At 43.2% G+C, this 25,744-nt stretch overlaps 1 long non-coding RNA gene across 1 annotated transcript in view; it reads right to left on the bottom strand.

Annotated features, from left to right (window-relative positions):
- Window positions 1-19,111, bottom strand: part of LOC143943177 (uncharacterized) — a 33,502-nt gene extending 14,391 nt beyond the window's left edge. Inside the window, exon 1 of the long non-coding RNA XR_013264885.1 lies at window positions 18,596-19,111. This is a non-coding gene — a long non-coding RNA (uncharacterized LOC143943177). The remainder of the gene's footprint in view (window positions 1-18,595) is intronic.
- Between the last annotated feature and the right edge of the window lie 6,633 nt (window positions 19,112-25,744).

Raw genomic sequence — 25,744 nt, 5'->3', positions numbered from 1 at the left:
AGTGCTTTACTGCACAAACCTTAACCCAGCATAATTCTTATATTACAGGCACTTTGTACTACAATTAACAGTACATGTCTCACTGATAGGTGTTCACAGTGCAGAACATTCTCTTATGTGATCACATAACTGCAGAACACCTTCAATTGCGCAGCCATCTTCCCCAGATGTTAAGAAGAGGGGAGCAAGAGAGTTGGGACTTTATATGAAGCACAGGATAGCGATTGAATGATTGAGGTTGAACGAGGGAATTTTTATTCACATCGATGGCTTGTAAATATACATATACTGTTCATATCAGAATAAATGGTAAATACAGTGACAAAAATATCCATAATAGTACAATTGTCTCAGAATATGACAACTAGTGTCAAATAGTCAAAAATTATACAAGGTAACAAAGCAGTAAATACAATCAAACAATTGTCATCCGTCATCCGTCAGTTAATGGTGTGATAATGGGGCGCCTCTGGTGGGTTGTCTGCCAGGGCTCCCGGATGGGGGTGGTATTTGATGCCTCGGCACCCCGTTATCACACCATTAACTGACGGATCTCCACTAGTAAGTATATATTTTGGGGCTGTTCTGGTTTTTACCCCATTCCCCTGAACCATTTTAAATTTTGACCATGTCCTCATTATCATTTTTACTTTAGACTATCACGTGCATGCTCCTGATGAGTGGCATGTCAGCCACGAAACGCGTAGAGCTATTTAATGCCGTGTTTCCATCTACATACATCCAGATTTTCAAGTTATGACACTACTATTACCCCTAACAGGCTCAGTGAGGCCTTAGGTCCTGCAAATTTTATCTTGTAATTATTAATTTATCTAACCCTGCCTTGGTGGAACTACGGAATTTTATTAGAGTTTTACTCATGACAATTGTTTGATTGTATTTACTGCTTTGTTACCTTGTATAATTTTTGACTATTTGACACTAGTTGTCATATTCTGAGACAATTGTACTATTATGGATATTTTTGTCACTGTATTTACCATTTATTCTGATATGAACAGTATATGTATATTTACAAGCCATCGATGTGAATAAAAATTCCCTCGTTCAACCTCAATCATTCAATCGCTATCCTGTGCTTCATATAAAGTCCCAACTCTCTTGCTCCCCTCTTCTCGATATAAGGGATGGAAATGCATGACCTTACTGGGTCATGATTTCATTCAAAGTCCCATAGGGATGGACATACGTGACCTTACCAGGTCTAGGTCTCCTAAAAGTCCCTAAATGTCTCTTTTGTTCTTTTTCCCCAGATGTTAGTCTATTCAGCAAAGGTGTTACTCATTCAGGATGTCCTTCCTCACACAAAGGAGATCTTCCATAGGCCAAAGCCACTCTAAACCAGGCCATAGTACCTGCTAGTTGAGGGTCAAGGTTTTTCTGTCTGCCCCTAAGTGCCCTCTCTCCTCACCCTTGCAGTTCAATAATGCAGAGAGCTCTTTAGTTCAGCTCCTGCTCAGTACTCCATCTCTGCAGATCAGGGGTATCCAGCTTCCATACCCCAAGTGCACTGGGCTCCACCCACAGCTGGCTTATAAAAGGGCACTACCTCCACTCATTACATCACTACAGGAGGGGCAACAGTTAAAGGGCAATAATTCTTGCCAATCCGCTCTGCATCAATAAATGTGGGTGTGGTTAAAATATGCTGAACATTGGGTGTGGCCTAAAGGAACATGGTTTAAAAAGTCTAAAGCCATGATCGGATTTTCCGCAGACACAACCTCTGACTTTTGTCCGAAGGCATTTGCCTGGATTTTTTCTTGCATACAAACAGCAACGAATTGTTGGCCAACAATCACGAACGTAGTGACATACTATGTGGTTTTCAGCTCTTTAGTGCCTTCTCCTTCTGCTAATTTCATGTTAGCAGATGTTTGGTCAGTGTTGATTTGCACTTTTCACTTCACGCTTTTCAGTTAGTTTCTGAATGGCCAGTCATCAACCAGACATGTTGCGGAATCAGAGATGATAATGTGTTATTTATTATTGCCCTTTTAGTTATTGCTTTGACCCAAGTCTAGTCCAGGAACAGGATTTCTTGGACCAAAAATTTATTGCTTTATTAATTGTGACCAATTATGTCATATGCCTTTTTGCTGCCGGAGCTCCAGGAGAATAATCCAGAATTATTTTAGGAATTTTAGGAATTGTCTCTGGATGACGGACCCCTACTTTCACCAACTCTTGGCATTGCTGACCCCCTATATTAAGAAGCTGGACAGATGCATGATGCTTTTATTTTATTTTTTGGTTGAATAATAATTAAATTTTGTTATATTCTATATTGTTGGATTCATAGAATGCACTTTTTGGTTAAGTTCTGTTGGCATTGGTCCTATTTAATCCACACTAAATTGTGGAGAATAATACTTGGCTATGTGTTTTACTTCAAATGACAGTTTGCGAGTAGGCAGTTTAATTTAAAAAAATTAAAATGTAAAATTGACAAGGGTTGTATCTTTTGATCTTAAAAACTACAGGATAATGGTGTTGTGGTAACTTGCCCCAAAAAACAAACAAAAAAAATAAAAATAAAGCATAATAATATTATTCTTTATTACTAGACTTGCGTACACACGCTCAGAAAATCTGACAACAAACATTTGTCTATGGAAAATTTTAAAGCCTGCCATCCAACATTTATATGGAAAATTCGACCATGATTGTCCGATGGAGCATACACGGACAGATTTTCCACCAACAGCCTGTCATCACACATTTCCCGTCGGAAAATCTGATCGTGTGTATGCAGCTTTAACCTGCTTACAGTAGATTGGAGATACACATGCTGCAGTCCTTCTAACTACCAAATACTCCTTAACTACTGTACCACATGTTTTACAGACACACATAAACCTAAAGAATCATCTTCAAAAATTAAAACAGAATATAAATAGAGAGCGAACACTGTCTAATCCTACCTTAATCACTTGAGTTCCTAGGCCAGTGCTGGGGAACCTTGGCACTCCAGATGTTTTGGAACTACACTTCCCATGATGCTCATGCACCCTGCAGTATAGTAGAGCATCATGGGAAATGTAGTTCCAAAACATCTGGGGTGCCAAGGTTCGCCATCACTGTCCTAGGCATTTTCTCCCCAAATCCCCTTGATTCCCAGAGCATTTTTTTTTTTTTTTTTTTAACAATGTCTCATTTCGACCCATTTATATCTTTTAGGTTTTATAGTTTACCATAATATATTATACTTGACTCATTATTGAACAGATTAAGCTTTGTTGGAAAATTGGCACACAATATGAATATTTTTTATTTTTTCGAGGGGGGGGGGGGGATAATTAGTAATTTGCATTTTCCTGTAATTTTTCCCAACGCAATGTTTTCGTAAGGCTGCTGTTTAACATGATATTACGTTAGTGTGACTTTTTTGTGTAATGTAGCAGAATGGTATAATTCTAAGTGGAAATATGCATGTTACTTTAGTAGGAATGCTTTTATTCCCCTTTCGACACTACCATAGGATACACAGGTGAAAAAACGTTTTTTGTAAATTGTTAGCGTAACGTTAACATAAGATTAAGGTATAACTAAAGGCTTTTATTTTTTTTATTTTTTTACATTTTGGATAGAGTGGGGATGGATTGTTGGAACACCTGTCAATTTTTATTGCTGTCTGTGCCCCTGTTAGGAAGATTCTCCCTCTCCAATTGCCCTGTTTACCATTATCATTGAAAGTGCAAAAAAAAAAAAATACCAATTTTGGGTTTTCCCAGAAAAGTAATAGAGGGGAAATCTTCAATGGGGGCACTAGTTCTGGTGACCTGGGGGTCGCCAAGGAATTCCCTTTAATTTGCAGGGATTTCTCCTCAATTACTGTTTGGCTTTGGGACAGGAAGTAAAAGGAAATCTCTGAAATGGGATACGGATGACAAAAAATCTGACAAAAATCTATCCAAAATGAAAAAAAAAAGTTCTGCTTATAGTTCTACTTAAAGTCAGATTGATGAGCACAGACTAGTACAATGGGACTTTTTCACAGGTTTACAGCCTGTACCTTCCTGACGAGGACCCCACCTCCACCCCCCGAGGTGCATTGGAACAGCAGCACTGACTTTATCTGCCTATGCCCCAAAAATTGAAAAAGTTCCAGTGCTCTTACCTCCTGGGCCCCCCTGTTGACATGATGGCACTCAGGGAAATGTAATCTAAGCCCTGGTAAGCAGGTAGGAGCAGAGGTGTGGTCTAGTAAAATCATTATATTCATGTAGGCAAAAAAGAACAATAAAGCTGCCCTGGGTCACTCTGTTTAGCTGATGAGGCCTGGGCCTAGTACCACAGGACCAGTTGTACTGCCTTATCAGCAGCCCTGGGCTTCACTCATGACCTCACTACACTTCCAGGCGATTCCATTCTTATGCAGTGCACTTCTATGTAGTGATCTGTAGAAGGATCGTAAGCCTAGGTGCTAATTGTTTCAGCTCCTTGGCTATAGTGTTGAATGCAGATCGTCACACAGCCAGCAATTATAATATGAAAACTGGGATCTGCAGGGGCCGCTAATTTCTAGTGCCATTTTAAAAAGGTGGTTGAAGAACCTCATTAAAAATAGCTGTAAAACACTTAGTAACCACCAATAGTTAAAATGGCAAACACTTTGGTCAGGGGCATGTCATGTACATCATCACTAAGTACCTCAATACAAACTACAAAATATATAGACAACAGTGGTCCCAAATAGTGATGGACGAACTTCCGACGGGACGTTTCGCGAACGCGAAATGCGAACGGACCCAAACGTTCGCGAAACAGAACGTTCGCCGCGGGCCCCATTGACTTCAATGGGAGGCGAACTTTGCAAACCTTCATGTCGAATTTGCGGCCACGTGGTAATTATTAGGGGGTAAAACGTAGTCCCACCATCTGGACAATGACATAATACATGTATGAGGTGAATTTGGGATCGATAACTACAAGCATTTTTATTTTATTTGGGAAATTGTTCTAACAATTCAGGACTATGGAGCTAATGAAGGCAATGGAGGAGAGGGAAGGTCAGGGACCAGGGTAGGCAAAGAAGAGGGTGCAGGAGATGATCACCAGCAGCGTGACATACCGGAATGACACATGCACCGTGATAGAGGCATCTGACAGCAGCACCGTAATACAGAGCACTGACAGCAGCACCGTGACATACAGCGCTGACAGCAGCACCGTGACATACAGCGCTGACAGCAGCACCGTGACATACAGCGCTGACAGCAGCACCGTGACATACAGCGCTGACAGCAGCACCGTGACATACAGCGCTGACAGCAGCACCGTGACATACAGCGCTGACAGCAGCACCGTGACATACAGCGCTGACAGCAGCACCGTGACATACAGCGCTGACAGCAGCACCGTGACATACAGCGCTGACAGCAGCACCGTGACATACAGCGCTGACAGCAGCACCGTGACATACAGCACTGACAGCAGCACCGTAAGCAGCCCCAGGAGGAAGTCAGCACAGCACAGGGATGGTGTGATCCCCTCATAATAAGAACCCCCAGGAGGAAGTCAGCACAGCACAGGGATAGTGTGATCCCTTCATAATAAGAACCCCCAGGAGGAAGTCAGCACAGCACAGGGATATCATAAGCAGCCCCAGTAGAAATATGACACCGCTCAACCTCTTCAAAGAGGAGGGTAGGGGCATATAGTACGGTGTGCTTTTTTGGGTCAAGGAAGTGAGCCAAATGAATTAAGAAGGTCTGTGTGCTTGATTAAAAAAATAGTTTATAGACATATACATGGTCTACTGGTCACATGTGTTGAATTCCTCCGAGATCCATGCCTCATTCATTTTTAGAAATGTGAGGTAGTTAACACTGTGGTGAGCTAGGCGAGTACGCTTATCGGTCACAATCCCCCCTGCTGCGCTGAACGTCCTTTCGGACAGGACACTGGATGAGGGGCAAGCCAACAGTTCGATTGCAAATTGGGCAAGCTCTGGCCAGAGGTCAAGCCTGCCCACCCAGTAGTCTAGGGGTTCATCACTCCTCAGAGCGTCCACATCGGCCGTTAACCCAATGTAGTCGGACACCTGACGGTCTAGGCGTTCCCTGATGCTGGATCCGGATGACACCTGTCGATGGGTCGGCTGAAAGAATGACCTCATATCCGAAGTCACCAACACATCTTCAAACCGGCCTCTTCTTGCAGGCGCTGTTGGATTGGTACCCGCAAATCCTTCTCTGGGAGTGGGAATTGCTCCTCTGCCAGCGCACGCAAAAGCAGAATGCAGCATTTCTCGAAGCAAGGCCTGGAAGTGCTGCATTCTGACAGCCCTCTGCGACGGCGGTAACATTTCCGCCATTTTGTGTTTGTACCGGGGGTCTAAGTACGTTGCCACCCAGTACTGGTCCTTGACCCTCATGCTTTTTATACGGGGGTCCCTATTAAAACACTGGAGCATGAAGGCCCCCATTTGCACTAAAGTGGAAGCGGTGTGGTGGCCTGGCTCCTGCTCATCATCCAGGATAATGTCGTCCTCTTCATTCTCCTCTCCCCATCCACGCACAACAGGGATCCCAGAAAGGTTTAAAGCATGCTCTTCTTGCTCCTGCTCATCCGCCCCGGCACCATCCTCCTCTGACTCCTCATCAGACTCCTGTTGTTGACTTGTCTCAGATAGAGTAGCCCCCCCTGGGAATTCATCCAGCATTGCGACTTCCTCATCTTCCCGCTCCTGCTCCTCCACAGCCTGATCAATGACACGACGCAATGCACGCTCCAGAAAGAAGGCATAAGGTACCATGTCACTGATGGCGCCATGGCTGCGACTGACCAGTTTGGTGATCTCCTCAAATGGCCGCAGAAGTCTGCATGTGTCGCGCATGAGCAGCCACTGGCGCGGTGAAAAAAAACCCAGCTCCCCAGAACCGTTTCTTTCGCAGAGTTCATACAGGTAGACGTTAACTGCACGTTTCTGCTGGAGCAGCCTATCAAGCATATAGAAGGTTGAGTTCCATCGCGTCGGGCAATCGCAAATAAGACGTCTGACCGGCAGATGGTGTCGCCGCTGAATGTCAGCAAGGCGAGCCATGGCCGTGTAAGATCTTCTGAAATGGGCCGAGATTTTCCTTGCCTGCCGCAAGATGTCCTGGACCCCAGGGTATTTGACAAGGAATCGCTGCACGACCAAGTTTAAGACGTGTGCCATGCACGGCACGTGCGTGATTTTGCCCTGTTTCAATGCGCTAAGCAGATTGGCACCGTTGTCACACACCACTTTACCAACTGTCAAATTGAGCGGTGTTAGCCACTCATCTGCCTGTGAACGCAAAGCTGAAAGGAGTGCCGGGCCAGTGTGGCTCTTTGCTTCCAGGCACAACAGACGCAGCACGGCATGGCAACGTCTCACCTGGCATGTGGAATAGGTTCTGGGGAGCTTGGGCGGTGCAGTGGAAGAGACGCTAGCAGCGGAAAAGGAGGAGGCAGCTGAGGAGGAGAGGGAGGAGGATGGAGTAGGAGGAGGAGAAGAAGAGTCAGGCCTGCATGCAATCCGTGGCGGTAAAACCAAATCTACACGGGTGCCACGGGTTACATGCTTGACGGCCGTCAGAAGGTTCACCCAGTGGGCAGTAAAACTGATATACCTTCCCTGCCCGTGTTTGCTAGACCACGTGTCTGTGGTCAGATGTATCTTGGCACCGACACTGTGTGCCAGAGATACATTCACTTGCCGCTGAACATGGCCATATAGCTCTGGGATGCCCTTCTCTGAGAAATACTTCCTTCCTGGGACCTTCCATTGTGGTGTTCCAATGGCCACAAATTTGCGAAAGGCCTCCGAGTCCACCAGTTTATATGGCAGTAGTTGGCGGGCTATGAGTTCTGACAAGCCAGCCGCCAACCGTTGGGCAAGAGGGTTATCCGGCATCATCATTTTTTTACGCTCAAACATTAGGCCCACGGAAGCCTGCCTTTTTGCAGAAAAATGTGAGCTTGGCGTGATGGAAGGTGGAGTGGAGGACAATTGTGAGGAGAGAGGAGAAGGAGAAGTAGAAGACGAGGCTGGACGGTGAGAGCCTGCAGTGTGGCTTTGTGTGTTCCGTTGCTCCCACTGGGCTCGGTGATGGCTGCTCATGTGCCTTCTTAAGGCGGTCGTCCCTAGGTGAGTATTGGGCTTACCGCGACTAACGCGTTGACTGCAAAGATTGCAGATGGCAACGCTATTGTCAGCAGCGGACACGTTAAAAAAAGCCCACACTGCGGAGCCATGTGCCGGTGTCCTGGGAGCGCCAGATGTGACCGTACATGGTCGATGACTCGCTCCTGATACATTTGCAGTCTGCTTTGTCCCTGCTGTGCAATGTAAGTCATTGCTGCTTCTCCTCCCTATCTGCTGGTCCATATCTCCCTCTGAACTCCCCTCCTCTTCCTCTCTTGTGGGCACCCACGTGACATCACTAGACACGTCATCATCAACGTCACCTTCCCCACCGCTATAAGTAGAGATCTCGGAGTAGGCAGCAACACCGGGGACCAACCTCCTCCTTGGGCTGATCTGGGTACTGGCGTCAGACTGCTGAGTAGCGCTTGTTGCTACCTCCTCTTCCTGATCCAATACCAAGAGTGGCTGCGCATCAGAAATGTCCTCTTGATATGGATCGGAAAATAATTCCAGTGACTCAAGCGGAAGGTATGTGGTGGTGGTGGTGGTGGTCGTGTTGTTGGTGGTAGTGTCTTTGGGGGTGCACATAGCAGAGAGTGAAGAAGAGGGTGCAGATCGAGAGGATGAGGAGGGTGCAGAAGAGTAAGGCTGAGCGAGCCACTCAACCAAGTCTGGTGCATCCTTTAAAGTAATTGAACGCACCTTCTGCAACTTCCCACTTTGGCTCAAGCCTGTTGCTCCTGCCCTACCCCTACCACCCCTGCGGAAGGGCCTGCCTCTTCCTCTGCATGTCATTTTTTAAATGACCCTGTGACAAAACTCTTAGTCCCTATACCGCTGAAGGACTGCTGCAGTATAGGTGAGCGGTCAGCAGTGGTGCACGTCAACCCTATCTATTGTGGACCTATAGCGGTCCTTACAGAACAGCAGACTGTACCGCACTCAAGCCTATGTACCGTAGCACCCTATACCAAGTTACCAGTCCTTATAAGAACTTTTGTGGACCAAGCAGGTTGTGTATTAGTGTTTAGCAGACTGTACGTCAGTCCCTATACCGCTGAAGGACTGCTGCAGTATAGGGCAGCGGTCAGCAGTGGTGCACGTCAACCCTATCTATTGTGGACCGATAGCGGTCCTTACAGAACAGCAGACTGTACCGCACTCAAGCCTATGTACCGTAGCACCCTATACCAAGTTACCAGTCCTTATAAGAACTTTTGTGGAACAAGCAGGTTGTGTGTTAGTGATTAGCAGACTGTACGTCAGTCCCTATACCGCTGAAGGACTGCTGCAGTATAGGGCAGCGGTCAGCAGTGGTGCACGTCAACCCTATCTATTGTGGACCGATAGCGGTCCTTACAGAACAGCAGACTGTACCGCACTCAAGCCTATGTACCGTAGCACCCTATACCAAGTTACCAGTCCTTATAAGAACTTTTGTGGAACAAGCAGGTTGTGTGTTAGTGATTAGCAGACTGTACGTCAGTCCCTATACCGCTGAAGGACTGCTGCAGTATAGGTGAGCGGTCAGCAGTGGTGCACGTCAACCCTATCTATTGTGGACCGATAGCGGTCCTTACAGAACAGCAGACTGTACCGCACTCAAGCCTATGTACCGTAGCACCCTATACCAAGTTACCAGTCCTTATAAGAACTTTTGTGGAACAAGCAGGTTGTGTGTTAGTGATTAGCAGACTGTACGTCAGTCCCTATACCGCTGAAGGACTGCTGCAGTATAGGGCAGCGGTCAGCAGTGGTGCACGTCAACCCTATCTATTGTGGACCGATAGCGGTCCTTACAGAACAGCAGACTGTACCGCACTCAAGCCTATGTACCGTAGCACCCTATACCAAGTTACCAGTCCTTATAAGAACTTTTGTGGAACAAGCAGGTTGTGTGTTAGTGATTAGCAGACTGTACGTCAGTCCCTATACCGCTGAAGGACTGCTGCAGTATAGGTGAGCGGTCAGCAGTGGTGCACGTCAACCCTATCTATTGTGGACCTATAGCGGTCCTTACAGAACAGCAGACTGTACCGCACTCAAGCCTATGTACCGTAGCACCCTATACCAAGTTACCAGTCCTTATAAGAACTTTTGTGGACCAAGCAGGTTGTGTATTAGTGTTTAGCAGACTGTACGTCAGTCCCTATACCGCTGAAGGACTGCTGCAGTATAGGGCAGCGGTCAGCAGTGGTGCACGTCAACCCTATCTATTGTGGACCGATAGCGGTCCTTACAGAACAGCAGACTGTACCGCACTCAAGCCTATGTACCGTAGCACCCTATACCAAGTTACCAGTCCTTATAAGAACTTTTGTGGAACAAGTGAGTTGTGAATGTTTAGCAGACTGCAGCAGAAGGGCAGCAGTCAAGTATAATATCCTTTCTATATTTGGAAGAAAGAATATTATACATGTACAAGCCTATTACTGTACCACTGATACCAGTCCTGAAAAGAACCTTTGTGGAACTAATAATAACAGCAAGTCTTTAAAATTACCCTCACTGCCTGACAACACTGCTTCCTTCCTGTCCCTATACAAATTGGCAAAAAAAGAGAACGATTAGTGGTTACTGGAACAGCTCTTTTGTGGACCTTGATAGTAACAGCTAATGATGATGATGATGATGATGATGATGATGAAAGACTAATCTGGCTGTCCCTGTAGCATACACCGTCCTTTCCCTTTCTCTAAACTAACAAAAGACACTCAGGCTGCTGCAAGAATCAGCAGCACAGCAAACCTATCAACACCTAACACCTATACCAGTCCTGAAAAGAACTTTTGTGTACCAAATAGCTAGTGGTTTATCTCTCCCTACTCCACACAGGAACCTGTCCCTATCGTAACAGAAGAAAGAATGTAAAATGGCCACCGGATCGGGTGTATTTATAGGTTAGGGGGAATGTACAAGTGTCCATGTGCTGTCATGTCTCAATTGGCTGTCCTGTATCACATGATAAACGTGTCACCAAAGGTTAAAGTTCTTGTATACATTAAACACGTAAGTCCGCCGCGGCGAACGACGGAAAAAGGCGTTCGAACGTGCGGACCGCGAATGTCGGAAATTCGCCGCGAAACGACCGCCGGGCGAACCGTTCGGCCATCACTAGTCCCAAATGTATGTGTAATGGTGCCCCTGATATTGCTAGTCAGCTGGAGGAAAAAATGGCAAACATCTATGGTCAATGAAAATAAAAAAGAAAGGTCCAGGATGAAAAAAACACTTCTTATGGGCCAGCAGGAGAACAAAAAAACTGCTATTAATAGTTACCAGGAGGAAAAAAGGAAATAACTCTTGTGCTGTAAAAATACATTAGGACTGCCATTCCTAACCAACCAAAAATGTTACCTGGTAATATCTGGTATCAGTACATTTGTCAGTTAGAATAGGCCTAAAGCTAGATGACATTTTGTTTAAGTATTGTGTGCCATAAACAATTGCTATGATTTTTTGATACCCTATAGCAGGGATATGCAATTAGTGGATCCTATAACAGTGAACAAGGACCTTCAGGCAAACCTCATAACTTTTTAAGATGTAAACGAGGGACACCTATTAGCAAAAGTATGTAGGCATAGGACACACCCTGCCAAAGGCCCCTTAACCAATTAAGCCCCAGACCATTTTTCTGGCCAAAGACCAGAGCACTTTTTGCAATTCTGCGCTGCGTCGCTTTAACTGACAATTGCGCATTCATGCGACGTGGCTCCCAAACAAAATTGACATATTTTTTCCCACAAATAGAGCTTTCTTTTGATGGTATTTGATCACCCTTGCAGTTTTTATTTTTTGTGCTATAAACAAAAAAAAGCGCCAATTTTGAAAAAAAAACACATTATTTTTTACATTTTGCTATAATAAATATCCCCCAAAAATATATACAAAAACATTTTTTTCCTCAGTTTAGGCCAATACGTATTCTTCTACATATTTTTGTTCGTAAAATCGCAATAAGCATTTATTGATTTGTGCAAAAGTTATAGCATTTACAAAAAAGGGAAGGGAATTTTATAAATTTTTTTTAATGGCGGCTATAAGCGTTTTTTTTTTTTTTTTGTTTTTTTTTGCGACATTATGGCGGACACATGGGACATTTTTGACATATTTTTGGGACCATTGTCATTTATACAGCAATCAGTGCTATACAAATTCCTGTGTAAATGACACTGGCAGTGAAGGGGCTAACCACTAGGGGGCAGTGTAGGGGTTAAATATGTCCTGGGGAGTGATTCTAAATGTGGGGGCGTGGCTATGTGTGACACGTCACTGATCTCTGCTCCCGATCACAGGGAGCAGAGATCAGTGACACTGTCACTAGGCAGAATGGAGAGATGCTTGTTTACATTAGCATCTCCCCATTCTTCCTCTCTGTGAGGCAATCAAGGGTATCCCCGCGGACATCGAGTCCGTGGGACCCCGGGACCCGACTTACGGAGCTTGCCGAGGGCACGCCCACAGGCTGCCTCTTAAAGGGCAATGTACAGGTACGTTAGTTTGCCTGTACGAGCCCTTCTGCCGCCGTATATCGGTGTGAGGTGGTCAGCAAACGGTTAAAGAAAAATTATACAAAAACATTTAGTTAAACCCACAAGTGCTTTTTTTTTTTTTTTTTTTTTTTTTACCACTACTATTCCTTTGTTAGCTTTTGCAATTTACAAATGCAGAAATTTAGAAATTGGATGAAAGGTTTAGCACTGGGAAACACTTTTTGAAAGATAAATAATGCATTTTATACACAACTATATAGATCAGACCAAAATGAGGGACCAACGAGGAGAAAAGAGGGACTTTGCTCCAAATCAGGGACAGTCCCTCGAAATCAGTTATCACATGATAACCAGGCACACTTAGCTCTTTAAGAATTAGAGGGGTCATAGTCATGAGTGGCATCCTTGTGGTGTTTCAGCACAGGTTTCCTTCATGTACTGGTTAATGGTATACACAAACATAGGACAGAAGACTACATGTATAAATAGTTTTCTAATTTGACCAAGCTGGATGCATACCACTGCAAGAAGGCCCTCAGTACTGAAATGTCATTGTCATATTTCACTCCTAATCTAGTCCACAAAGTACAAAATAGATTTGAGGAGGGCTCTCAGTTGCCACCTAGAGATCAAATTTGGTTATAATATTCTTGAAACATTTGATAGAGAACTTCTTGTAGCAGGATTGATCAATTTTCAGAAATATACCATAGTTAGTGGACTCTCTAACTTTCATACAGACTAAATATTATACATGGATTTGGGTTAGTTTCACAAAAGAAATGTAGCAGAATTTTGGCCTAAATTCATGAAGAAAAATTTTATTTGCAAAATTTTATAACAAACAAAACTTTTTTTTGTTTTTCAAAATTTTTGAGCTTTTCTTACTTATTTAGCAGAAAATAAAAAACCCAGCGGTGAACAAATACCATCAAAATAAAGCTCTATTTGTGTGAATGAAATGATCAAAAATGTATTTGGTTACAGTGTTGCATGACCGCGCAATTAAATAAAAGTGCCTGACAATTAAAGTGGTTAAACTAGTTTCTTCTTTAAATACATAACATAAACATTGCTTTGAATTAATTTTTTTTTTTTTTTTTTTTTTTAATAATTCAAAGAAACAAAAATGTAATGAGCCCATATGTATTACATTTCACCCTGGTCATGTAGCTATGGATCTAGAATCTGTCACTTTTCACTCCCCCCAAATTGTACAATGAATATTTGTATTCCCAACAGCTGTGGTGACACAGAATAAAATGGCAAGGCAGAGCAGTGCACTTTGACCAATCTAAGTACTTCTTTAATACACACACTCCTCGTACACATGATGAGAATATCGGAGGAATGTTCGTCTTTTTTTTTTTTTTTTTGCATGCTAGTCCCATATTGAAAACGAAGAGGTTGTGAAAAATCTCATATGACAGAATACAACTTCGGAAGTGATATTGTATTGTCCCTTCGTATAATCTTGAATGAACTGTCATAATCGGCTTTCACAAGCTGTGTACTAACAATCAGATTATCATACGATCAATTCGAAAGCAGTATTTTTTTTGTCCAATTTTCTGAATGTGTATACTAGGCATTATCTGGCCAGTCCTACAGCATTGGGTGGATATCTAATTTGGATCTTTTCCTGCAAACAGTGATGACTTGAATTGGATAATTTCATGTTCAGAGTTTATGTACACTGACTTTGTCCATTGCATTTGAGCAACAACTCATCTTTTCAAAATCTCGATGGTTCTCAGCCACATGTCCAACAAAGGGCCACTGACCCAAAGTGACCCTAACTGTGACCCTGACCTTGTTCTGATTTGACACGACTGTTTAGTTGCCAGTAGGGATGGTCCCGATGTTCAGGTCAAACGTAAGTTCGACTCGAACATCGGGTATTCGTCTGTTCACTGAATAGCGAAGAATTTGGGGTGTTCGCAGCAAATTCGAAAGCCGCAGAACACCCTTTAAAAGTCTATGGGAGAAATCAAATGAGCTAATTTGTAAAGGCTTGTATGCATGGTATTGTCATAAAAAGTGTTTGGGGACCTGGGTACTGCCCCAAGGGACATGTATCAATGCAAAAAAAGTTTTAAAAACTGATGTTTTTTTTTCGGGAGCAGTGACTTTAATAATGCTTAAAGTGAAACAATAAAAGTGTAGTATTCCTTTAAATTTCGTACCTGGGGGGGTGTCTATAGTATGCCTGTAAAGTGGCGACTGTTTCCCGTGTTTACACAGTCCAAGAGCAAAATTACATTTCTAAAGGAAAAAGGTAATTTAAAAGTACTCAAATGATTTGTGGTCCCAGCAATACACAGAAAAGTTAATTGATAAAAATAGCATGGTATTCCCCCACAGGGTAACCCCAAACCAAAATTTACAAAAAAAAATGCGTGGGGGTCCCCACAAATTCCACACTGGGTCTTCAGGTCTGGTATGGATATTAAGGGGAACACCATGCCAAAATATAAAAAATGGCATGGGGGTCCCCCCAAAAATCCATACCCCAGACCCTTATCCAGGCACACAGCCTGGCAGGCCGCAGGTAAAGAGGGGGGACAAGAGAACGCCCCCCTCCTGAACTGTACCATGCCACATGCCCTCAACATTGGGAGGGTGCTTTGGGGTAGACCCCCAAAGCACCTTGTCCCCATGTTGATGGGGAGAAGGGCCTTATCCCCACAACCCTTGCCCGGTAGTTGTGGGGGTCTGTGGGTGGGGGGCTTATCAGAATCTGAAAGCCCCCTTTAACAAGGGGCCCCCCAGATCCCGCCCCCCGTGTGAAATGGTAACTGGTACAAATGTACCCCTGCCATTTCACAAAAATTGTGTGAAAATGTAAAAAAAAAGACAATACATGCCTTGGCACAAGTCCTTTTTATTAAAAATAAATAAAACTGTCCCACAAAGTCCATTGATCTTCTCTCACTCTGGACCGAAAAAGAAATGTAAAAAAAGCCGCAAGCCACCTACGATCTGCCTCCATGGGAGGCACCCGCTGTAATGACAGGCCTCTCGGGTTACAGTTCTTTTATAACTGAGGGTGGGGCCACACAATGACATCGCTGGGTGACTCTGCCCCCCTCTGATGCACGGGGACATCCCTATGGCTTTCCCGTAGCATCAGTGAGGGCGGGGTCGCTCTGTTACGCAACAGGGTGACTCCTTCCGCTTTGACGCCATAGGGATGTCCCCGTGCATCGGGAGGGTGGCAGTCACCTGGTGATGTCATTGTGTAGCCACACCCTCAGTTATAAAAGAGCTGACACCTGAGAGCGGCCGGTCATTACAGACTCCCAAGGAGGAAGATCGTAGGAGACGTGCAGCTCTTTTATTTAATTTTTATTTTTTTTGCTTTTTCGGTCCGTCGGAGCATGAGAAGACTGGCACATTTTTATTTTTAATAAAGGACTTGTCCCAAGGCGTGGTGTGTGTGTGTGTGTGTGTGTGTGTGTGTGTGTGTGTGTGTGTGTGTGTGTTTGTTTGGTAAAAAAAAAAAAAAAATTTCACACATTTTTTGTGAAATGGTAGGGGGGTACATTTGTACCCCGTTTACCATTTCACACAGGGGGGCCTGGATCTGGGGGTCCCCCACCCACAGACCTCCACAACCACCAGGCAAGGGTTGTGGGGATGAGGCTCTTCTCCCCATCAACATGGGGACAAGGTGCTTTGGGGGGCTACCCCAAAGCACCCTCCCAATGTTGAGGGCATGTGGCCTGGTACAGTTCAGGGGGGGGGCGCTCTCTCGTCGTCCCCTCTTTTCCTGCGGCCTGCCAAATTGCATGCTCAGATAAGGTCTGTTATGGATTTTGGGGGGACCCCACGCCATTTTTTTTTATTTTGGTGCGGTGTTTCCCTTAAAATCCATACCAGTCTTGAAGGGTCTGGTATGGATTTTGAGGGGGACCCCACGCCATTTTTTTATTTATTTTTTTGTAGCTGGGGTTCCCCTTAATAGCCATACCAGACCTGAAGGGCCGGGTATGGAATTTGGGGGATCCCCACGTACTTTTATAAAAAAAAAAAAAAAATTAAATTTTAGTTTGGGGTTATCCCATGCCGTTTTTTTTTTTTATCAATTAACTTTTATATGTATTGCCGGACCAACAATTCATTATAGCTGTGAGTAGTTTTAAATTACTCTTTTTCCTTTAGAAATGTCATTTTTCATGTTCTAAACATGGGAGACATGCGCCGATTTACAGGCATACTATAGACACCCCCCAGGTATGAAATTTAAAGGAATATTACAATTTTTTTTTTTCACTTTAAGCATTATTAAAATCACTGCTCCCGGGAAAAACTTCAGTTTTTTAAAACTTTTTTTGCATTGATACATGTCCCCTGGGGCAGGACCCAGGTCCCCCAAAAACTTTTGAAGACAATACCATGCATATAAGCTATTAAAATGAGCACTTTTCAAATTTTTTTAATGTTCGTGTTCCATAGACTTTAATGGTGTTCACATGTTCGAACAAATTTTTGGCCTGTTTGCATGTTCTGGTGCGAACCAAACGGGGGTGTGTTCAGCCTATCCCTAGTTGCAAGTTCTGATAAAACATAAAGAGATTCATTATAGCTCACATAAGAAAAACTCTGTGCACTTGGGACTGCCCAAAATTGGATGGGTCATCGTACTTGGCACTGGTTTCCCTGTTATTCATTCTCCAGTACAGTATGGATAATATGTCATTTTTAGGGTAACAAAAATGCTGTCAAGAAGCAGAACTGTTGGAAATTAGTCCATAATGCTAACTAAACATAAAGGGTTAAGGGAGGTGTTTATACACTATTACAGAATATGTAATGTGTTAAGGGAGTGCTTAAAGGGAATGTTTAACTTTTTATAACACAGGCTAAAAGGATCTGGATGTTGGTTGTTTAACCATAGCAGTATGGACTGAAAAGCACTCAGGGTGTGTCGACTGTGGGGGAGTCCAAGAATGTGCTTAAAAAGAACAAAACAAATGCATCTTGGAGTATATGTGTAATCAGTGGTGATGACGGATCATCTTCCAGGGCGTGACATATCGGCATTAAGTTAGTCCTGTGTGTAATTTGTGCATAAAAGGAGATAGATATATATATATATATCTCTATCTCTATCTCTCTCTCTCAAAAAAATAAATAAATATATATATATATATATATATATATATATATATATATATATATATATATATATATATATATATTCTCTCTTTAGTGATTAAAAGCAGTTAATTGGAGCTTAGACATGAAAGGGTCACTTGCATTGTTTGCTCATTGGGGTCTCATGGTCCAAGTGGTAATTGGGAAAACCATTTTTCACTGGCAACACAAAAACTGAAAATCAACTATCATTTAAATGTTTATGATGAACAGTTGCTCTGTAGCATCCAGCCAAATAAACATTTTAGACCACTTTTGAAAATGTAGTTTTCTTACAATGCCCCGTTCTTGCCTGTAAACCACTTAGTCATCGTTATCATACTGTAAATTGCTTCATGGGTTTAGTACACCTTAATCTTAGTCTGAATTCATAGAAATTGATATTCCTATTAGACACAGCACACTATATAAAAGCAATTCTGCTGACTATAATTAACAAACATTTGGCATGTCAAACATAAGAGGGTTGTATTCACGTTATAGCCTACCTTAGGCGTTTTTACAGAGCACGCCCTTTTAATTGACAGCCCCAAAAGTTCCTCTTGTATAGAATTTTAAATGAAAATATAGATGGTGTGAAAAGACAAGGGAGTTAAAAAGAACATTTAAAGGCAAAGGATGTAGGAATATAAAACCATTTTATAAAGGCACTTGAACACAGCCACCTAATAGTATATAATAGAGAGCCTTAAAGAAGATGAGAAGTTGTATGGACATGGACAGAGAATTAGCAAGGAGTAACAGCCAGACTTAGAGAGAGAATCCAGATGTGTGAAGACTCACTCCAGATTATACTTACTAGTTTTTCTCTCTCTCTTTCCAGTAAATTAACGCCTCACAAATTTAGAGCCACAATAAACACACTTGTAAACCCAGTCCCAGGGTATAAGGACACTAAAATGAAGTGCTCGTCTCGCAGCTCCAGGATACGTTTCTTCTAATACTTCCGTCCCTTGACTTGTAAATATTTCCTCTCCTACAACGTGCAGCTAATTTCCTTCTTTGGCTGAGTCCCAGAGAAGTGAGTGTGACCAGCATAGGGTGTAACGTCCCTCTCTGCACAATGACAGCTCAAACAGAGCTCACACTGTTGCAATCAAATACTTATCTCAACTAACTGTTTCCCTGTTGCCTGTCTGTAGCCGCCTACAACTTATATTATGACTAGCTGGCTTTTCTGGCAAGCTGTAACAATGCAGAGCATCAAATATGCTTAACTGGTCCTATTGATGCACCTTGTTTTCATGATATTGGGTAAAAATGCAAAGCCTTGGGTTATCCAAAAAAAAATTACACTGCATTTTCTCCATTTTAAAAGTAATTTTCTTGTTTTTTTAAAACGTACACTGATTTCTACAGAATACTATCTAAATCCAGTGTTGAGTATATTGCAACAGAGCAGAGGTATAACTAAAAACAGATGTCTAAAATTCAAATATAATAAAAGCAGTAGGACATTGTGCAGGAAAATAGAACACAGGATATGGTTCTTTGAATTTATTCATTTTTTTTTATTTCGATTCTTGAGATTTACATGTCAGGCCTCAACTTGATAATGAATTACATTTACAATGCAATCAGAATTGGAAATCTAGCAGTATCCAGATGAATATATAAAAAATGTTACTTGTTATGATAGACATCAGGTACCACGGCTTGTTGCTGTGGTATAGCGTGGTAGAACTGCAAGGGCACAGAGCGAGTCCAATGTGTACCAAGTCTTTAGGTAAAATTATGATTCAAGATGAGGGGGTATCTTACTATGGGGGGGGGGGGGGGGGGTCGATAAGGAGTTTTAATGGTAAGTAGTGAAAAAGGGGAGGGGGAAGATGGCAGGAAAAAATAGGGCAGAGAGGGGGAGGAAGTGCCTCCAGAATGTAGACAAACGTAAAAAAAAAGATCAAAAAAAGGTTAATTAGAATTGCAAGTATTCATTAGACAGTCAGAACTTTTCCCAATAGAACCATCTGGTCATGTGAGCTTTATTTTTATCTCTCAAGGCCAAAGTTAAATGTGAGACAAATCAATAGGTGGGTGTGTAGGTCTTCAGTAAACCCTTCTGCCCAGGGGAATCCATGCAGGGGGGTATAAATGCAGGGCCGTTTTTAAGGCAGGGCAAAAGGGGCAGCTGCCCTGGGCCCTGTCATTGTTGTGGGGCCCAAAGCAGCTGCCTCATACTTGCCAACTATCCCGGTTTAAATTCCCTTGCCCCTTGAAGTTTTAGACCCGTTCTGTGTCCTGATATCTCAGTATGAAGTGCTGCTACTAATGCTGCCTAGCTCTGCCCTATTGTTTTGTACAAATTACTCACCTACAGACCCTGCGTTTACATGTAAATAGCGGCGACATTCATATGTAAATAGCTGCAGCCGGCGGCATAGATATGTAAATAAAGGCGGCATTCATATGTTTATCATGCTCCCTACAGTAAGGAGATGATGTGCTGCAACCTCTAGCAACCAATTAGTGAGCAGTATTACTGTACAGTAATCTCTAGCAACCAATCAATAAGCAGAAATCATGTGCTGTAACCTCTAGGAACCAGTCAGTGAGCGGTAATGATATGTAACCTCTGGCAACCAAACGCAGTCGCTGCCTGATCTGATACAGTAAACTGATTTTAAGTCCAGCTGCTATTTATTGTATGTCTCAGAGCAGGTGGAGAGCTAAATTGTATGGGGGGGGGGCCTCAAGAAACGTTTGCCCAGGGTCCAATCAATATTAAAGACGGCCCTGGAGAAATGTCTAGTTCCATGGACACCGAGAGTTGTTTTGGTCCATGCCTACACCAATTTTCTTGCAATGTGAATCACTGTGTAATATAGAGCCGAGACCAAGAATCCTAATTCACTACCAGGTTTTGATTTGAGGAAAATGGTTCTACTAACATGGGCTGCCTTAACCCACCAAATATATTTGTTAAAGGTGGCTTGAATAGATGAGAAGGAGGCTTACGAGAGTCGAATAGGTAAGGTTTGGAGAATGAATGATAGGCAAGGCATTTTTAGAACGTTACATATGCTGAGCCAGAAAATAACCAAATTTGTCCCGCGTTCAAGGTCTTCTTGTAGAGATACGATTGGTTAAAAAAAATAGTTTAGTATATCCCACTGCAGATGACAGATGCTGGAGATATAAGAATAGTCTGGGAACGCTCCAACATATTTACTGGTCATGCTCACTCAGGCAGTATATGTCCTTACTAATCAAGTCTTTGGCTCCTGGAACTCATTCACTCATAAAACTTTTCTCTGGGTTTACCCATTTTCATTTCTCTAAAAAATCCAAGCAGCTGCTACCACACTTCCTTGTGGCAGCATGATATTTAGCAGCTCTTAAAGTGGTTGAAACACTAAAAAAAATCATAAAAAAAAAAAAAATCCTGTTTTCTTATAGCAGGTTGAACAGCACAGCACAGTGCTTGTGCTGTCTATCTTGTCCTTCTGGAAGCTGTAAAAAACATGGCTGTTTCTACCCTTCCCTCTGTAAACTGACCACGTTTTATCATGGCTACAGAGCTTCATGCTAGAATCCAGGATGTGCAAAGGGTGGAATTATGTAATGACTGCTCTAAATGACTCCCTGGATAGACATTCTCAAGGGAGAAGGGAAACAGGAGGAGGTCCAATGTCCTCTGACTGAATGAAACTCACAGGCCCTTACCCATCCCTTGGGCAGAAAAAGGAAAGGGTACATATAGCAATAACTGGGAATAGTCAAAGAGAGTATTCTATGGGTTTGGGAGTTGTGGCATACCATAGAATACTCTTTGACTATTCCCAGTTATTGCTATATGTACCCTTTCCTTTTCTGCCCAAGGGATGGGTAAGGGCCTGTGGGTTCCATTCAGTCAGAGGACATTGGACCTCCTCCTCTTTCCCTTCTTCCTTGATCTTTCTTTTGCTTCTCCCCTTTTTGGCATCCACTTGTATTTTCATTAAAGACCTAATGAATAATACCAATTCTATGTGTTCCTGATTAAGAGGAATCGCAGATGTGTCTCTTCCTGTCTGCCAGAAGGACGGTCTGCCTCGTTTACATAGATGGAAGAAATCACGTACAGGTACGTGATTTTGTGCTTACTGCGGCAGGGCAGGCCTTATATGTACATGGGGTGGTCCTTAAGTGGTTAAAACTTTGTATCTGCAAAGTGACCATGAGCAATACCATGTGACTTGTAAACCAATCTTTGGCCATTAACTCACAGAATGCATATGGTAAGCTCTCCATAGTGAGTTGTGCAGTATTTGTGAGTTGTTGGTTTTTTTCAACGTGATACATTTATTTCATAAAGTTTTATTGCATTGGCCAGGTTTACCATGTGTTATTCTTTCTTGTTAGGTGATCCATTATTTGTCTGTTGTAATATCACCAGCATCTAACTGCCTTTTGTTGTTTGAGGAGTAGAAAATTAAGCAATTCTGTCAGTGAGAGAATCATTTTTCATACAAGAAATCTATTTATGTGAGATAAACAAAGGCAGTAGTTACAACCTAGGCAAATGACCACTTCATGTAAAAAAACAAGTGTACAACAATGTAATATGTTGGTACATGAATTAAACATTTTAAAAGAAAAAAATATTATTAGATATAAAGCTTATTAAATTGAAGATTTATAGTATTATCATGTTTTCTTTCAAGTTCTGATGAAATAATCATGCTGAAATAATTTTAGAAGCATAGAATAAAGGCTGCTAAACAGGTCTGTTTCTACAATAATAGAAACTGAACAAAACTAGTATATATCAGACACTGAAAAGCATTAAAGGAGAAGTCCACCTGAGCTCGTTTGGCTGTCCTATGGGTCACAGCAGTGCAATTCGTTTTGCACTCCTGTGACTCGTTTTCAGCAGAGAACGGTCTGAAGTCCACTCTCTGCTGACGTCACACAGATCAGTCCAGGAACCGCATCATCACAACAATAAAGTCTGGATCCGCTAGGTGCCTGGACTAATGCTCGTCTCAGCCTCTAATCGAAGAGAGCCTGAGACAGCCGATCCCCGCCCCTCAACAGCTCAGAGCTCCAGTGAGCACAGGAGGGGCAGAGCAGAGAGATGCTAACTGACCCGCAGCAGCTCTCTGCTCGGGGAGCTGCGAGAACCGAGTCATCGGCGATGTTCGATCACTCGGTTCTCAGTGCAGAGGTGCCGGGGGACAGATGCAGCATTGTTTCCAGTACTGTGAAGGGTAGGTATAATTTCTACACAGAGTATTTCATATGAACCACACTACTGCACTGAATGTAGCCAGACACACACCAGTACTGTATATGTCCACGTTGCTGTGGCAGTGCAATACAAAACTAAAGCCTCATCAACCAATTATGCATAACGCATACCAGGAAAAATGGGCATCAAGCAGGGCTCTTAACCATATGAGCAAAAGGAAAGGGCAGCTTTTGTGTGCCCCTTTTTAAAAGAGGAGCTGCTAGATTAGGGATTTGTTACACACACGCACAAAAAAGCAATCACCAGTGAACATAGGAAATACAATAATGCTTACCGCATGGCAATGTAAAAAAAGTCCTCGCATGCACACTTGGATGTCCCAGTAATGCTCTCTATTTTATTCTGTTTTATATTGTCCGGATTTTATGTTTGGAGGATAAAAAGATAGGATGGAGTCCAGATGAGATATTTTCCCTGGGCCCACAGATGCCTGCTACAATATGTGATGGGGAAACTTTTTTTCTCTTGTGTTGTTAAATTAGGGATGAGCCGAACACCCCCCGGTTCGGTTCGCACCAGAACTTGCGAACGACCCCCGCGTTCGGTACGAACGTTAGAACCCCATTGAAGTCTATGGGACTCGAACGTTCGAATTGGAAAGTGCTAATTTTAATGGCTAATATGCAAGATAGTGTCCTAAAAAGGGTTTGGCGACCTGCCTCCTGCCTCAGGGGACATGGGTCACTGCAAAAAAAAGTTTTAAAAACTACCGTTTTGGCGGGAGCACTGATTTTAATGACGATTAAAGTGAAAAAAAAAAGTGAAATATTCCTTTAAATATGGTGCCTGCGGGGTGTCTGTAGTATGCCTGTGAAGTGCCACGTGTTTCCCGTGTTTAGAACAGTCCCTGCACAAAATGACATTAAACGGAAATAACACCATTTAAAACTGCTTGCGGTTTTAATGTTATATCTGGTTCCTGCAATATGGTTGAAAATCATTGAGAAACATGGCATGGGTAGCCCTCCCTGCCCATTACCAGCCTATTTGGGTCTTGTACGCATATTAAGGGGAACCCCGTACCCATATTAAAAAAAGGAAATGCGTGTGGCCCCCAGGCCCTATATACTCAGAACAGCAGTATACAGGCGGTGCAAACAAGACAGGGACTGTGTAGGTTTGTTGTGTTAAGTTGAATCTGTTTGTCATTTTCAACCGGTACATTTTTAAAGTGTAGCTCCAGTCAAAAAAACTATCTTTAAGCTTTTTGGAAAACATAGGGAAGGGTTATCACCCCTGTATAATTTGTTTTGTCGTCCATCTTTTTTCATCTCACTTGCTGCTGTCTCCTTGCGTTTGCAAGTAGGAGATGTTTGTAAGTTGGATGTTTGAAAGTAGGGGCCTGCCCTATATTATAGCGGTATGTACTGGGTACAGAGCACGCAGACAGCACGCACTATCTCCTAACACTACTGACTGCAAGCTCTATTATTAACCACTTGTTAGCCCAATGTTTGCATAAAGTGAAAGATGAAGTTATGCTGAGTAAATAGATATCAAACATGTCACTCTTCAAAATTGCACATACCCGTGGAATGGCGCCAAACGTCGCTACTTAAAAAATCCCCATAGGCGACGCTTTAAATATTTTTTTACTGGTTACATGTTTTGAGTTGCAGAGGAGGTCTAGGACTAGAATTATTGCTCTCGCTCTAACATTCTCGGCGATACCTCACATGTGTGGCACATGCGAGCACATGGGGACATGGGCGCTTTAATTTTTATTTTATTTTTTTATTGTTCATTTTACTTTATTTATTTTAGTTTGACATTTTTTTTCCCAAAAATATATTTTTGATCACTTTTATTCCTATTACAAGAAATGTAAACATCCCTTGTAATAGGAATATGGGGTGACAGGTCCTCTTTACAGTGAAATCTGGGGGGTCAATATGACCCCACATCTCACCTCTAGGCTGGGAAGCCTGAAATAAAAAATAAAAAAAAGATTCTGGCTTTGATCGTACTGGCGAGTTGGTAGAAGCACCGGAGGGCGGTGAGGGGTGGGGGGCGTCTATGGCTGGGTATTTCAGGGTATCACCGAGTATGGCTGGGTATCTCTGAGTATGGCTGGGTATGGCAATTTATGGCAGGGTATTACAGAGTATTGGCGGGGTATTGGCGGGGTACTACAGAGTAATAGCAGGGTACTGCAGAGTATTGGGGGTACTGCAGAGTAATGGCGGGTACTGCAGAGTATTGGGGGGTACTGCAGAGTAATGGGGGTTACTGCAGAGTAATGGGGGGTACTGCAGAGTAATGGCAGGGTACTGCACTGCAGAGTAATGGCGGGGTACTGCACTGCAGAGTAATGGCGGGGTACTGCACTGCAGAGTAATGGCGGGGTACTGCAGAGTAATGGCGGGGTACTGCAGAGTAATGGCGGGGTACTGCACTGCAGAGTAATGGCGGGGTACTGCACTGCAGAGTAATGGCGGGGTACTGCAGAGTAATGGCGGGGTACTGCAGAGTAATGGCGGGGTACTGCAGAGTAATGGCGGGGTACTGCAGAGTAATGGCAGGGTACTGCACTGCAGAGTAATGGCGGGGTACTGCACTGCAGAGTAATGGCGGGGTACTGCAGAGTAATGGCGGGGTACTGCAGAGTAATTTCAGGGTACTGCACTGCAGAGTAATGGCGGGGTACTGCACTGCAGAGTAATGGCGGGGTACTGCAGAGTAATGGCGGGGTACTGCAGAGTAATGGCAGGGTACTGC

This window comes from Lithobates pipiens, unplaced genomic scaffold (assembly GCF_037356315.1).
Source record: "Lithobates pipiens isolate NorthernLeopardFrog02 unplaced genomic scaffold, aLitPip1_a1.2 Scaffold_30, whole genome shotgun sequence".
In the NCBI taxonomy this organism is placed as follows: domain Eukaryota; kingdom Metazoa; phylum Chordata; class Amphibia; order Anura; family Ranidae; genus Lithobates; species Lithobates pipiens.
This window is presented reverse-complemented; position numbering and strand designations above follow the sequence as displayed.